Here is a 15,862-nt window from a genome sequence, read left to right as displayed (position 1 = left end):
CGATGGTATTATGTTGGGCCGACGGACGCCGCTGGTGGTCGTGGCATGCGCGGTAACGGCTGTACGATACGTGAATGCCATCCTCCGACCGACAGTGCAACCATATCGGCAGCATATTGGCGAGGCATTCGTCTTCATGGACGACAGTTCGCGCCCCCCATCGTGCACATCTTGTGAATGATTTACTTGGAGGATAACGACACTGCTCGACTAGAGTGGCCAGCATGTTCTCCAGACATGAACCCTATCGAACATGCATGGGATAGGTTGAAAAGGGCTGTTTATGGACGACGTGACCCATCAACCACTCTGAGGGATCCACGCCGAATCGCCGTTGTGGAATGGGACAATCTGGAAAAACTGTGCCTTGATTAACTAGTGGATAGTATGCCACGACGAATACAGACATGCATCAGTGCAAGAGGACAGCTACTGGGTATTAGAGATACCGGTGTGTACAGCAGTCTGGACCACCACCTCTGAAGGTCAAGCTGTACGGTGATACAAAATGCAATGTGTGGTTTTCATGAGCAATAAAAAGGGTGGAAATGATGTTTATCTTGATCTCTATTGCAATTTTATGTACAGTTTCAGGAACTCTTGGAACCGAGGTGATGCAAAACTCTTTTTGTTATGTGTATATTCCGATTAAAATTACTTGGTAAATGACGTCTGTCACTGTCTGGCTATCACTCGGTTGTAAGCGACACACAAAGACGGCGGGTCGCTTCACAAATGGTGTGTAACGCGGAGCGCCGTTGGAAGCGGCAGCCACGAGGTCATGACGAAAATGGCAGATTCTCTGTCGGTAGCGGATTTAAAGTGATCAATGACTGAACCACGGCAGACGACAGGTTTTTGTATCCCTGAATTTAAAATCATGTCCTAACCTAACAACATCCTCGTGATGTGAAGTATACCCGAGAAAACAGCGACCAGTAATCAGCGGCAGAACTAAAATCACGACATGGCGTTTGAGGCTAACTTCTAAGAAGAAACGCTAGACAGAAAAATTTCGTAACACGTTTGTTGAATAGCCATTTTCCTCAGAAAAATTTCAGTTTTAGCGATAGATGAAAACTGTAATTTTTTGCCGCCATTGGTCCCAGATACTATCCTCATGCCGCACGGAATGCAGCGTAACCTACCGATGAGCAGTTCTGTTTGGCACTTGGTTACAGATTATTGGCGACACAAGAAGATTACAAACGAAAAAAGGATGATAGGAAGAAAAATAAGAGAAAATAAAAAAGTCAGTATGATGATGACATATCAAAGTGTCAGAAATTAAAAAACACATTTAAACCAATTAATTGAATAAAAATGATAATGAAAGTCTTTTGATTAGGTTTAGAAAAAAAATCTGTATTTGATGAAATTCGAACTTTCGAGCTTCTACACCTCAGGTTTAAACGCTAACCACTAGGCTACGCACCGGCATGACAAATTGCTTTTTTATTTATGAGTCTTCTGGCCCAGTCGCAACTATTAACTGACAGCCTTCGAAAAGTCGCCTTCGCACAATGTCGTGCGAAGCTTATCTAATGTAAACCAATCTCTTTGATTATAATAACTGTATAAATGACGCTGAATCGCGTCTTCTGCGGAAGAATCCAGTAGTGTTTCGTTAGTACCGTGTATGAAACGTGTGTATTTCGTTGGCGTAGTTTGTGTGTGTGTGTGTGTGTGTGTGTGTGTGTGTGTGTTTGGTGTGGTTAATCATGTGTGATGAAATACGAAATAAAGAGGCCAGACCGAGGATCCAGGATCCAAAAATATCGAAAAAGAAAACCAGACAAGGAATTGCAATTGGATTGTTTTGGCTGTTCGGCAAAGGCAAATGGCTCTGTTTAGAGGAAGTCTGCTACAACAAGTGTCAATTACCAAGTAATTTTAATGGGACTATAGATATTTCCTTTCCTGTTCCGCTTGAAAACAGAGCGATCGAAAACTGATTATCTATACACTTCCAAACGAGCCCTAATTTCTTGCAGTTTATCATCACGGTCCCGATGCGAAATGTATGTTGACAGCAGTAGAATCACCTTGCAGTCAGCTTCAGACGCCAGTTCTCTAAATTTTCTCTCTAGTGTTCCTCGAAAAGAACATCGTCTTCCCTCTAGGAACTCCCATCAGAGTTCCCAAAGCACCTCCGTAATACTTCATGCTATTAGAATCTACTGGTAGCAAATCTAGCAGCCCGCCTCTGAATTTCTTCGATATTTTTCTTCGTTTCGACCAGACGGGGTTGCAAAATACTAAAGCAGGACACAGGAACAGGTCGCACTAGCGTCCTGTATTCAGTCTCCTTTACAGATGAACCAAACTTCCCCAAAATTCTCTCAGTAAGCTGAAGTCGACCATTCGCCTTCTCTAGCACAGTCGTCCCATGCTCGTTCCGTTTCCCAAGGGAACAAGTCCTGCTGCGGACCTCATTCTGCGCGGCGTGCGCTCTCCCCTGACGGCACCCTGCACACGTCTGCACGTCATTGTGCGGTATGCAAGAATCCCATCAGATTATTAAAAAAAAGAGAGTAAGTACTGCCACTGCCACCACTGTCATTCCCCTCCTTTGACATACTAAGCCATCCCACTAACACTTACATGGAAGAGATGTTGCTAGCCGAAATGGTTAGTCATCTTTCAAAAAAAATGGCTCTGAGCACTATGGGACTTAACTACTGTGGTCATTAGTCCCCTAGAACTTAGAACTACTTAAACCTAACTAACCTAAGAACATCACACACATCCATGCCCAAGGCTGGATTCGAACCTGCGACCGTAGCAGTCGCGCGGTTCCACACTGTAGCGCCTAGAACCGCTCGGCCACTCCGGCCGGCAGTCATCTCTCAAACTGATGTAAGTACAAATAGTATTACGCAGTATAACGGTAATTTATTGTTAATACAGTGAACATATAAAGTTTCTGTGACTTGCATGCCTTAGTTAAGATGTCACTCAACTCGTACAGCACCCCTGGAACTCTCTTCCTGATGAGGTCTACATAACAAAACGACGAATGAATAATTACATGAACAATGCTGTGTTAGAGGTGGTACACTTTCAGAACCATCACCCTCAGTTCCGCATCATTTTGACACCAGTAGAGTTACTTCATTGTGAAAAGTTCATTTTATTTCGTTTTAATGTCTCCGCATTATATCCAAAGGACATCATTAAAGAAATGTAAGACATAGACTATCTTTCGTTGTCTTCTGTGTCGGAGCAGACTTATAGGTAAGTGATCTAGTATAATATTTCGACTTAGTTTTTGAGCATGATGAAATTTGTGTGCTCAACTACACTTTCATGTTTTACCCACAGTTTGGAGTTGTTTAAATATGGAACATGTAGCATCCTGTAGTCTGTACCAATTATTCGTGCAAACTCTTTGCGTTCTCGTTATTTGAGTCACATTAGCGTGTCTTCACCTTTGGTGAGTCGCTCGATCTCTAGTCAATCACAGACGTGCTCGTTACGATTTGATGTTTGCACTGTATTCTGAGAGTCGAAGTGAGGCAAACTGGAGTTGGCGGCTACATTATTGGAGAGTTTGATCAGATCACTTCAGCTATTTTGCTGTGGTTGTTGTTAATAAGAAATGTTTATGTCGTTTTAGTCCTGAGGTATAAATATTTGCACAGTGATTTTACAATCATTTCACATGCAGAACTTGTATTGAAGTATAATGTGTATTCGTGTAGGGGTGAGAAGCATTAAAAAGGCTCCGAGATTGTTCGTTTTATTTTCGAAAACTAGGAGCGGACCATGAGACTGGGTCGTATTTCGTCGGTCCAATGCATTATGCACTCTGGTGCACTAGTAAGTGCAATGCTCGTTGTAAAACAAATATTTGATATTAAAAGACGAGCTAGTGCAATGCTCGTTCTCTTCTCTGAACTGTTGTTATAAATGGTCATTGAGCTTGGCCACTGTGCACAACGAAATCGCCGTCACTGTGAGAACACCAAACTTAGGTGTGCACGACACTGTATTTGTTATTAGTGGTTCGAAATGTTGCAGGATAGTGTAAAGGATCTTGGACTCTAAGTCAAGGCTGAGATTAACAATATTTATTTGCAATACCGACTGTCGAAAATCGCAATGAAAATTAACAGAGAACTAAGTTCTCTAAATCTCAGATCAAATTGCAAGATGACTCAGACATGTGGGAAAGTTAACAAAGTGTGTGGAAAGGTTGCATGAGGATAGCGCAATGAAATCTGCCCAACTGAGAAGTTCACAAGATCAAATTTGACGATAATAATGATGCCACAAACTATAATCGAACTAAGCGACACACGTAGCATGGCAACGTAAGCAAGTAACGAGCTGTTCAGAATGTGCATCATGCTACCGCAGTTGTGACACATTTCCCGATGTGCATATCAGCACCAAACGGTGACCAGGAGACGAGTGGTCCTAGCGATGGCGGTCGTACGACTGCGAAACACGGACGTCCCTCCACATGTGTCTGCCATAAACAAAATGTATATGGATGGTCGGCCAAGTACTCCTCTGAGTGTAACCGAACTGAATATTGCTTAGTTCAAGAGAAAACAGGGAAACAATACAGAAACTGCCCACTCTTGGCATACAAGATGCACCTTAACAAATACGGTTATGGTTTCTGAAATGAAGCAGTGTCTCATCGGTTGGTTGGCTTCGTCACACCAAGCATAGGGCGATTCGTTTCGATTGGGTACACCAGGAATAGGCAAAAATTCCGAGTTCAGTTATTCTCTGGGATGGCAGTGGCAGCACGGCGCCTTCCTCTCAGTGCTGGCTTTCCAGTGTGGTCTGTTCAGTACGAAGTTAATATTAATTCTACATTACTGCTAGGTTCTACTGCTTTAACATGCCATTAGTTCAATTATTGTACATAAAATTAGATGCACACTTACTATGGTGCCATCTTTTCATCACCTGTTGCCAAGATTTTCCTTTGTTTCGTCATTAAGTAATCAGTACATAAGTAGTTAACAGTTCAATCGTATACGATTCTCCTACCTCGTCAATAGTAAATGTCATGCTCTGTGGCTGTATAATTCCTCTTCCTCAAAGGTAAATCGGGATGCAGTTTCCGGAATGCAGATTACTGTGGCAAATTTTGCAGTGGGTTTATTCAGATAACAACGTGATATTTTGTGTGACGCATGGCAGTGAGGACTTCTACCTTTTTGAACAATACGTGCAGATTTTGTGTTTGAACTACATAATGATTCAATTGCTTTCATGAGGTATTTCATTGATAGATCATTTCAGAATTTAAGTTTCATAATTACAGTCAAGAGAAACCATCCTCATTGCACTGCATTCCGCCTACAGCTCAACGGATCCACATTATATCAGTTTAGGTAAATAAGTACTTTTTGATGTTCAGTTATATAAGCTACGCATATCCGTATTCCGTTGCGCAGATTTATGTAAGTACATGTTACTGTGACTAATTCCTTTACTCACCCATAGTCATTTAAAAACTGAATATTTGATCATGAACTGTCATATATCATTGCTTTATACACCAGGGCCTTGTCCAGCTACTCATGATACTTAACGCAGTACACACATCTTACAAGTTTTTAAAAGTTTTGATAGGCATTGCGCATACAAACAGGAGCACTAGTTCGTTTAAATGGGAAGGTCTTTTAAGATCAACATTTTGTTAATTTTGTGATTCTCTTATGACAAAGCTGGTGTTACGAGAAAAAAGAGGATGTATTAAATATAATCAATGAAGAGCAATTAGGAATGGAACATGGTAAAATGTTGAGAAATAATTTCAACAGCATCACTGGAGCAGAACTTATACGATAGCAACCGCCTAAGCCGGCAACCACCTAAGAAAATGAAAAAAAAAGTTTTGAGATCACTCTAAGAAAGATGATACAGATAAGACATTTTACTTGCGTCAAAGATAAAAATCCAATATAAATTAAGAAACAGTTTCTGTAAATCAGTTGCTAAGAATCAAACGGCAAACAGAAATGTAGTTCAAAAAACGTAGGATACGAAATAATCGTGCATATGTCACTACAGGAAAAGCTTGTAAAAGTAATATATGTGAAAACTACGAGATCCATGCGATCTGCACACGAAGAAATTTAATACCTCGTGTTTAAGGTGCTTGATTTTCTTGTGGAAGGTAAGCAGAGGATAACCATTGTTGGGGCAGCAAAAAGTATTAGGGTACGTAGTAATTCCGCCTGTTTCAGTTTTATTCATTCGTCGTTTGGGCATGAACACGATGAGGAAGAATTGGGTAATCCACAATTTTAAATTTAAAGTGAAACATTTCTTATAAAACACTTGAGAGCCTAGAGCGTGCAGACTTCATAATTTCTTCATGCTTAACGCTAACAAATTGGACCATTCCTACCTGAAACCAGTCAACTACGGAATTCATTCTATAAAAATACCAGTGGTTCGCGATTTGATATCTTCGTAACAGGTTACTCGCTCACGAGCCAATTCCATGATCAGCTGTTTTTCCGCACTGTTACGTTGGAAAGTCTGTTATACTATGGCGTTTCATATATGATGAAACAGTAAAAATGCAACCGTACACAGTAAGGCAGTATTTAGCATTTTCATTCGATCAAGACAACGACGTCACAGAAGGGAGCTGAAAGTTCCTTGTAGATAAGTTTTATGATCTAGCCGCTAAGTGTCTGTGAAATGAGGTGGATGACGGAGACAGTTTTGTACGTTAACCTGGTTTTGCTGAGATCGCATGGTTGCAGAATTACTGTCTGAACTGTAGGTAATGACATTTATGATAATATTGATCAGCGGCGTGTAACATTCATCAGCGAGGCGTAAAATATAGCAATTGTACTCGGCCAAACGAAGCATTATAAATGTGTAATACCATTTATCAGCAAAGTGAAAGCCATTGCTTGTTAATATGTGAAGTAAATGTGTGACATTAGCTCAAATCATTGTGTATATCAGTTCATTGTGGCTGCAGATCATGATTCGGGGCAAATCACGTTTAGTTTAAGCCTACAGCGGTGTAGTTCAAGTTATAAAACATGTTAAAGCTGTCATCGCCATTGCCACTTGTGAATGAGAATGAAGATAACACACACGTTTAAACCCATTGCAGGGAGTACGCATTAAATATTAACAGATTACAGTTTTTAAATCATATATTACAGACAGACACACATCTTAAATTTTGTGAGCAGTATACTCTACTCGGGTATAAAGCTAAGGAATACATTTGAGTGTAGCTCATTTAATTTACAGTAATCAAAGGAATTAAAAAGCTATTGTAACAAGAAAGAGAAAAACTGGAAAAGAAGAAGAAGAGAACGAGGGATAAAGGTATAAAAATGGACAGTAGACAGTAATTTATGAGAGATTGCATTTTGTGATTTATGCGAAATAAATAAGAAGTAGAGACTTGTTTACCGTTGTTTCACGAGATTATGCATTGGTTCACTTTCGAAACAGGGGAAGTGTGCCAGTTATCACATGTTAATTGCAGGCCATTCCAGTATAGAAAATTCGGGAAGAACTGAATTTACGCACCTATTCAGCACACAGATTTAATTTTTCCTTAGTTTGCCTAAACTGATGAAGTGGAAAGCCAGAATGTTTCCTTTGAACGAGCCACGACTGATTTCATGCTCCACAATTGCCGTATCCGAGCTTGTGTTCCATCTCCAATGACGTCGTCGTCGACGGCACGTTAAGACACTACTCATATAAATTTTTCCACTGTCGAACATTGCAAATATCAAAAGACTCTCTGCAGAACATCCATCGTATGGAATCGGACTTTACGTTCGAGAAACAAAACAGCTATCTTGAACAGCGGGTCAAGGATTGGTCCTATACTAAAAAGTCGAAGTCTGTTTCATTTGCTGGAAGGCTCTCAGCTAACGTTTTCTAGGATGTAAAAGAGATTCTTGTTATGATTGTCTTGAGTACATTAGAAGCCAAACCTTCCACAAGCCCTATTGATGAGACGAATGAAAAAAAATACCTCAGAAGCAAATTTGATTGCAAAAGAAAATAGCAGCATCTTCTATTAAGACAATTCACCAGCACAAAAGCGTGTCTTGAAGTCGGTTTAAGTAAGGAAGCTAGTACAACTTATTGTATCTTCTCTCTTATTCATCAGACATTACATCTGAATCTACTTATCCATTGACGCTTACTGGCAGATTGAAAGTGTCAGACTGGGAGTCGAATCTCGGACATTTATCTTTAGTTGGCAAGTGCTCAAGGGATTTTTTTTCCTCGATTTGTTAACATTCTTTACATAGATGACACACACTGAGCATGTTAAAATAGTTTACAAATGGTGTTCATGTTTGTTTGGTTTTTATTGACACAGAATGTATGTCTAGCTTCAATTTTATTATGCCATTAACCTTTTCCCTGCCTATGAAATATTAATTTTAGTATATTACCTAGAAACTGTCTAATGACCTCTTATGGTGTAATTTTACAGAATTTAAGTTCACCACAAGATTTGTTCTTATGAACGAAGTCAAATCCTCTTTCATTCATGAAGTAGCTGACAAAGTTACCGCAGAGCCACGTAATCGATTGTTCTATTCCTTCAAAATTTCCGAAATGTGTCGTCAGTTCATCTGTAGAGACGTTATCCTGTCTTTTCTTCGTATGGGAAGCCTACCTATTCCTTTACATGATTCTATAGAGTGCTGTAACCATTTCACATAAAACTGTGTACTGAAATATCCGCTAATCTCCATTTAAGACACATTTGTTGGTACAACTTGATCAATTACTCTAAACTAATTAGACCATATTTCTGTTCACAGGACGTTGGCATTAATTTTTTTTTCATATATTACCCTGGTTTTCAGTTGTATTCTTTCCCTCTATTCAGTTTTTCACTTTTATTTGTAACTTGTCTTCTACTTTCACAGCTTATGGCATTCCTTATACTTGCGATCCATCAACATCATTTTCCAGAGTATTGGCTTACAAGGACACCACACAAAAATAGAATATTTGTAGTTTTTTATATTTATGGTATGTGAAGTTCATAATTCAAAATATAACAAATTATAACAAATGCCAAAGCAGTTAGATGCAACCCTAAGAAATACTAAGGAAAATCGACTGTGAAGTTTTCAGAGCGCATTTAATATCTTACTGCGACGTCGAATTTTCGCCATGCAATGTGGTTCTGTGTCTGGTTCCGAATTTCAGCCGATGCAAATTTTTAAGCAAAGGTGTATGTTCTAGGAAAATTTCCATGAAACACACACAAAGATGGAATAAAAAATAGCGCTCGAGACATAGTCGTTGGATTGCTGATTTCAGTCCCGTTTCAGTCGTTAATGTTTTTCGGTTTTTATCATTTATTTCGAATAGCTACATCATTTAAACGTAAAATTCATCAAATTTTTTAAAAAATAAACGGTTCTTATTTTTAATTATATACCGCACACCAAAATCCAATTTCCACTTCAAATACAAATTCTCAACTAACGATCTTTTATAAAAGATGGTTAATGAAAACAGTTCAAATTAAAAAAGGTTACAAATTCAATTTTTCATACATCTTTCTGTATTTCACACAGCACGGACACATACGTAGAACATGCACTTTGGTTCGAAAATTTACACAGCAACGAATCTATCCTGGACCCCCTCCCCCCCCCCCCCCCTCCCACCTGTGTCCCGAGAATTTTTGAGAGATGCGCTGAAGTTCTTTGTAAGATTGAAACCTGAATTCTGGACTTCAGCTACCAAAAAAAAAACCGTGTGGCGTGTGGTCCTGACATGCTTAGGTTGAGGGTTTGAAGCTCTTCACGTGCATTTTACATTTTTATTTTTTAATCCTTATCGAAGAAAACGTTGATCATTATTTTTATTCAATTGGTTTCAATCTATTTTTTATTCTTGATCATGGCTGCGTCATTTAAATTACCTTATTAACTTTTCTATTTGCTCTTTTTCCGTGTCGAATCTTTGTCCATGGGATTTTAAAAATATTTTATAATTTTGATATAATTTCTTCAGCTTTACCATTTTATATTTTCCTCCATATTATTGTATTCATTATTTCTGCTCCCATGTTGCTTGATTTTCGATTTATTTTTAATCTTACAACAAAGAATATATTTTTATACCATTGCCAATAGAAATAGATTATTTCAACTTTTACTTTGTAACTAACAGATGGGTATTTTTCAAACGTTTAAATATTATGATAGACAAATATAAGTAACGAAGATAACATGCACAAAGATGGAAAACGAAACAAGAATGACAGAAGACATCAGAACAAATTATAAATTAATATGATGATTAAAATGACACAGCAAACATTTTGAAAAAAAAAAAAAAAAAAAAAAAGAAAACGAACACACCTCATACGTCGCGATCTCAGTGTAGACACTTTTATTTCTCCAAAATTGCCAGTTTCAACAGTATTATACTGGCACCATCTGGTCGTATGGTACTTGCTATAAGACTACCACATTACAACTAATGAAGTCAAAGCATAAAAGGCACTCACCACACGTACATGTCTCAATAAAACTCAGGCTATGAAATACACACAGTTGGTAAAATGGACAAAGATGATAAAAAGCACACAGTTAAAATTCTTGTGTCGCCCATGCCTGCTGGTGGTGAACACGACACTCGCAAGCTTCCTGCACAGCATTACGTGTACATTTTACCAACTGTGTGTATTTTATCAACCGGATTTTTATCTAGACATGTATACATAGGTTGTGCTTTTTAGGCTTTGACTTCCTGTAATGTAACATGGCAGCAGTTATACAGCGAGTTTCATGAGGTCAGATGACGGCAGTATAAGTCTGCTGAAACCGGTTATCTTGGAGTAATAAAAGTGTTTACACTGAGTTTGCGGCGTACGAAGTGTGTTAATTTTCAGCCATACTGATCTCTCCGCAACACAGCATGTGTACCTTATAAAAAATTACATTTAAATCAACCAGTGAATAAAAATAACGATGAAAGTTGTTTAGATCAAGATTTTAACATAAATACTGAAAAGTCTATATGGGATTGAAACCCAAAACGTCCTGGTTCTTACGATAAGGGTTTTAATATAGAAACTTAAAAGCATGTATCGGAAGTCGTGTGACAGCGATATGCACATATACAGATGTCGATAGTATCGCGACAAACGTATAAAAGGGCAATGCATTAGCGGAGCTGTCATTTGTACTCAGGTGATTCATGCGACGGGTTTACCAACATGATTGTGGTACTACGACGGTAGTTAACAGACATTGAACGGTGAATGGTAGTTGGAGCTAGAATGTATGGATAATTCCATTTCACAAATACTTAAGGAATCCACTGTGTCAATAGTGTGTCGAGAATACCACATTTCAGGCATTACCTCCCACCACAGACAACGCAGTGGCCGACGGCCTTCTTTTAACGACATAGAGCAGCTGCGTTTGCGTAGAGTTATCAGTGCTAAAAGACAAGCAACACTGCATGAAATAACCGCAGAAATCAATGTGGGACGTACGACAAACGCATCCATTAGGACAGTGCAGTGACATTTGGCGTTAATTGGCTAAGGCAGCAGACGACCGAGTGCCGTTGCTATCAGCACGACATAGCCTGCAGTGCCTCTCCTGGGCTCGTGGCCCTGTAAGACTGGAAAACCGTGGCCTCTTCAGATGAGTCCCGATTTCAGTTGGTAAGACCTGATTGTAGGATTGGAGTGTGGCGCAGACCCCAACAAGCCGTGGACCCAAGCTGTCAACAAGGAACTGTGCAATATGGTGACGGCACCAAAACGGTGTGGGATTTGTTTACTTGGGTCATGGAATGGAAATGGTTGTGGCTGACGACTTGAAAACCATTTGCAGCCATTCATGGACTTCATGTTCCCAAACAATGACGGAATGTTTATGAATGACAATCCGCCATGTCACTGGATATAACTGTTCGCGATTGGTTTAAAGAAACTTCAGACAATTCGACCGAATGATTTGGCCACCCGGATAGTCCTCCATGAGTCCCATCGAAAATATGTGGGACATAATGTGGAGCTCAGTTTGTTCACAGAATCCTGCACTGCCAACACTTTCGCAATTATGAACGACTATTGAGGCAGCATGGCTCAATACTTCTGGAGCAGCGTTCTAACGAATTGAGTCCATGTCACATCGAGGTTCTTCACGACGCCTGGCAAAAGGAGGTCCGACACCATACTGGGAGGTATCCTATGACTTTTTTCACCTCAGTGTACCATAACTCTTGCTCATAATTACATGAAATGAGTTACTTTTCTTGGGTGCACGTAACGATTTCTGTGTTCTGATAAATGCACTGCATGACGTCACGACGCACAAGGGCATCGGGCAATTTTATTGGCCCGCCTCCTTTTTATATGGCTTGGTGATCATGCCCTTAAATTCTACATATTCTTTGAAGATAACTTACTTCTACAAAGTAAATATTTTGATTTAAAAGTTATTGTTGATTGTATATTGTCAGATGTAAGTTTAATGTCATTGTTGTTGTTGTTGTTGTGGTCTTCAGTCCTGAGACTGGTTTGATGCAGCTCTCCATGCTACTCTATCCTGTGCAAGCTTCTTCATCTCCCAGTACCTACTGCAACCTACATCCTTCTGAATCTGCTTAGTGTATTCATCTCTTGGTCTCCCTCTACGATTTTTACCCTCCATGCTGCCCTCCAATGCTAAATTTGTGATCCTTTGATGCCTCAAAACATGTCCTACCAACCGATCCCTTCTTCTAGTCAAGTTGTGCCACAAACTTCTCTTCTCCCCAATCCTGTTCAATACCTCCTCATTAGTTACGTGATCTACCCACCTTATCTTCAGCATTCTTCTGTAGCACCACATTTCGAAAGCTTCTATTCTCTTCTTGTCCAAACTAGTTATCGTCCATGTTTCACTTCCATACATGGCTACACTCCATACAAATACTTTCAGAAACGACTTCCTGATACTTAAATCTATACTCGATGTTAACAAATTTCTCTTCTTCAGAAACGCTTTCCTTGCCATTGCCAGTCTACATTTTATATCCTCTCTACTTCGACCATCATCAGTTATTTTACTCCCTAAATAGCAAAACTCCTTTACTACTTTAAGTGTCTCATTTCCTAATCTAATTCCCTCAGCATCACCCGATTTAATTTGGCTACATTCCATTATCCTCGTTTTGCTTTTGTTGATGTTCATCTTATATCCTCCTTTCAAGACACTGTCCATTCCGTTCAACTGCTCTTCCAAGTCCTTTGCTGTCTCTGACAGAATTACATTGTCATCGGCGAACCTCAAAGTTTTTACTTCTTCTCCATGAATTTTAATACCTACTCCGAATTTTTCTTTTGTTTCCTTTACTGCTTGCTCAATATACAGATTGAATAACATCGGGGAGAGGCTACAACCCTGTCTCACTCCTTTCCCAACCACTGCTTCCCTTTCATGCCCCTCGACTCTTATAACTGACAACTGATTTCTGTACAAATTGTAAATAGCCTTTCGCTCCCTGTATTTTACCCCTGCCACCTTTAGAATTTGGAAGAGAGTATTCCAGTCACCATTGTCAAAAGGTTTCTCTAAGTCTACAAATGCTAGAAACGAAGGTTTGCCTTTCCTTAATCTATTTTCTAAGATAAGTCGTAGGGTCAGCATTGCCTCACGTGATCCAACATTTCTGTGGAATCCAAACTGATCTTCCCCGAGGTCCGCTTCTACCAGTTTTTCCATTCGTCTGTAAAGAATTCGCGTTAGTATTTTGCAGCTGTGACTTATTAAACTGATAGTTCGGTAATTTTCACATCTGTCAACACCTGCTTTCTTTGGGATTGGAATTATTATATTCTTCTTGAAGTCTGAGGGTATTTCGCCTGTCTCATACATCTTGCTCACCAGATGATAGAGTTTTGTCATGACTGGCTCTCCCAAGGCCGTCAGTAGTTCTAATGGAATGTTGTCTACTCCCGGGGCCTTGTTTCGACTCAGGTCTTTCAGTGCTCTGTCAAACTCTTCACGCAGTATCTTATCTCCCATTTCGTCTTCATCTACACCCTCTTCCATTTCCATAATATTGTCCTCAAGTACAGCGCCCTTGTATAAACCCTCTATATACTCCTTCCACCTTTCTGCCTTCCCTTCTTTGCTTAGAACTGGGTTGCCATCTGAGCTCTTGATATTCATACAAGTGGTTCTCTTATCTCCAAAGGTCTCTTTAATTTTCCTGTAGGCAGTATCTATCTTACCCCTAGTGAGACAAGCCTCCACATCCTTACATCTGTTCTCTAGCCATCCCTGCTTAGCCAATTTGCACTTCCTGTCGATCTCATTTTTGAGACGTTTGTATTCCTTTTTGCCTGCTTCATTTACTGCATTTTTATATTTTCTCCTTTCATCAATTAGATTCAATATTTCTTCTGTTACCCAAGGATTTCTATTAGCCCTCGCCTTTTTACCTACTTGATCTTCTGCTACCTTCACTACTTCATCTCTCAGAGCTACCCATTCTTCTTCTACTGTATTTCTTTCCCCCATTCCTGTCAATTGTTCCCTTATGCTCTCCCTAAAACTCTGTACAACCTCTGGTTCTTTCAGTTTGTCCAGGTCCCATCTCCTTAGATTCCCACTTTTTTGCAGTTTCTTCAGTTTCAATCTGCAGTTCATAACCAATAGATTGTGGTCAGAATCCACATCTGCCCCTGGAAATGTCTTACAATTTAAAACCTGGTTCCTAAATCTCTGTCTTACCATTATATAATCTATCTGATACCTTTTAGTATCTCCAGGATTCTTCCAGGTATACAACCTTCTTTTATGATTCTTGAACCAAGTGTTAGCTATGATTAAGTTATGCTCTGTGCAAAATTCTACAAGGCGGCTTCCTCTTTCATTTCTTCCCCCCAATCCATATTCACCTACTATGTTTCCTTCTCTCCCTTTTCCTACTGACGAATTCCAGTCACCCATGACTATTAAATTTTCGTCTCCCTTCACTACCTGAATAATTTCTTTTATCTCGTCATACATTTCATCTATTTCTTCATCATCTGCAGAGCTAGTTGGCATATAAACTTGTACTACTGTAGTAGGCATGGGCTTTGTGTCTATCTTGGCCACAATAATGCGTTCACTATGCTGTTTGTAGTAGCTAACCCCATGGACCTTGCCGTTGGTGGGGAGGCTTGCGTGCCTCAGCGATACAGATGGCCGTACCGTACGTGCAACCACAACGGAGGGGTATCCTTTACTTGTATTAAATAATAATGTACTGCTGTCAGGATGTTTTTGACTAGTTCCTCGAGTCCTGTTGGTAAATAAGCTGATGGAGCTATCTTTTTGTAGCTCTTTGGGCCTCCTTTACCTCCTCTTATGGCCGTTCCATTCAGTCCCCTCTGTTGCTTTCTCAGTCTGTTTTGTTTGCTTTTTTTGTGTAAGTAGTTCTTGTTAAGTGACAAGGTTTCATTCTTTTAGCTTGCTCCTTAAAACAAAATAATTCTCCTGAAAGAGGGAAGTAAATGATTGAAGTAACAATCATTTTTGAGTTCATAAATTCTTTTCCACAACCTGTTATTTATTAATGTTTAAGTATTTCAATTAAAATTCATCTTAACTCAAAATTAAATCTTTCATTTCGAGGCACTGAAAAAAAACCAGTAATGAAATAATATTTTTTTTGATGAGTATTTTCGCTCACTCTTAAAATTTAAATAACTTCTCCTTCTTTGGAAATCCTGAGTGTATCTCTCTCTCTATGTTTTAAATATGAAATTAATGATTATTGATAAATGCAAAGAAACTGGTGTGCGGAAATCAACGAAATTAGCCACTCTCTTTCGCTGAAAAATTATTTTTTCTTGTGTCGCCATTATAACTGG

Source organism: Schistocerca serialis, chromosome 4 (genome assembly GCF_023864345.2).
Source record: "Schistocerca serialis cubense isolate TAMUIC-IGC-003099 chromosome 4, iqSchSeri2.2, whole genome shotgun sequence".
Taxonomy (NCBI): Eukaryota; Metazoa; Arthropoda; class Insecta; order Orthoptera; family Acrididae; genus Schistocerca; species Schistocerca serialis.
This window is presented reverse-complemented; position numbering follows the sequence as displayed.